Here is a 1468-nt window from a genome sequence, read left to right as displayed (position 1 = left end):
AGAACATGCAGGTTTGTTACACGGGTATATATGTGCCACGGTGGTTTGCTGCACGCATCAACTCGTCATCTACATTAGGTATTTCTCCTAATGCTATCCCTCCCTTAGCCCCCAACCCCCTGACAGGTCCCAGTGTGTGATGTTCCCCTCCCTGTGTCCATGTGTTCTCATTGTTCAGCTCTCACTTATGAGTGAGAATGTGCAGTGTTTGGTTTTCTGTTCCTGTGTTAGTTTGCTAAGAATGATGGTTTCCAGCTTCATCCTGGTCCATGCAAAGAACATGAACTCATCCTGTTTTATGGCTGCATAGTATTCCATGGTATATATTTGTCACATTTTCTTTATCCAGTCTATCATTGATGGGCATTTGGGTCGATTCCAAGTCTTTGCTACTGTGAATATTGCTGCAATAAACATACGTGTGCATATATCTTTATAGTAGAATGATTTATAATCCTTTGGATATATACCCAGTAATGGGATTGCTGGGTCAAATGGTATTTCTGGTTCTAGATCCTTGAGGAATTGTCACACTGTCTTCCACAATGGTTGAACTAATTTACCGTTCCACCAATGGTGTAAAAGCATTCCTATTTCTCTACACCCTCTCCAGCATCTGTTGTTTCCTGATTTTTTAATGATCACCGTTCTAACTGGCATGAGATGGTATCTCATTGTGGTTTTGATTTGCATTTTTCTAATGACCAGTGACAATGAGCTTTTCTTCATACGTTTGCTGGCCGCATAAATGTCTTCTTTTCAGAAGTGTCTGTTCATATCCTTCACCCAGTTTTTTGATGGGGTTGTTGGTATTTTTCCTGTAAATTTGTTTAAGTTCCTTGTAGATTCTCAGTATTAGCCCTTTGTCAGATGGATAGATTGCAACAATTTTCTCCCATTCTGTAGGTTGCCTGTTCACTCTGATGATGCTTTCTTTTGCTGCGCAGAAGCTCTTTAGTTTAATTAGATCCCATTTGTCCATTTTGGCTTTCGTTGCCATTGCTTATAGTGTTTTGATCATGAAGTCTTTGCCCATGCCTATGTCCTGAAATTGCCTAGGTTTCCTTCTAGGGTTTTTATGGTTTTAGGTTTTACATTTAATTTTTGTATAAGGTGTAAAGAAGGGGTCCAGTTTCAGTTTTCTGCATATGGCTAGCCAGTTTTCCCAACACCATTTATTAAATAGGGAATTCTTTCCCCATTGTTTGTTTTTGTCAGGTTTGTCAAAGTTTAGATGCTTGTAGATGTGTGGCGTTATTTCTGAGGGTATTTAAATTAAATATTACATTGGTTTAAAAATATTTGCAGAACTCAGTCACATTTGTTCTCTTAAAGTTAGCAGCACGATAGTCTCATTTTTAGGGTACAAAGGGGCCTTAACATTGAGTTTTTTTCTTCTTTGTGTAGCAGTCCAAATACATAGTGCTATAAGGACAACCTGCCATGCTTCAGTGCATTCTCTTCGAGT

The sequence above is a fragment of the Mandrillus leucophaeus genome, unplaced genomic scaffold (assembly GCF_000951045.1).
Source record: "Mandrillus leucophaeus isolate KB7577 unplaced genomic scaffold, Mleu.le_1.0 Scaffold356, whole genome shotgun sequence".
NCBI lineage: Eukaryota > Metazoa > Chordata > Mammalia > Primates > Cercopithecidae > Mandrillus > Mandrillus leucophaeus.
Note: the sequence above shows the minus strand (reverse complement) of the source record.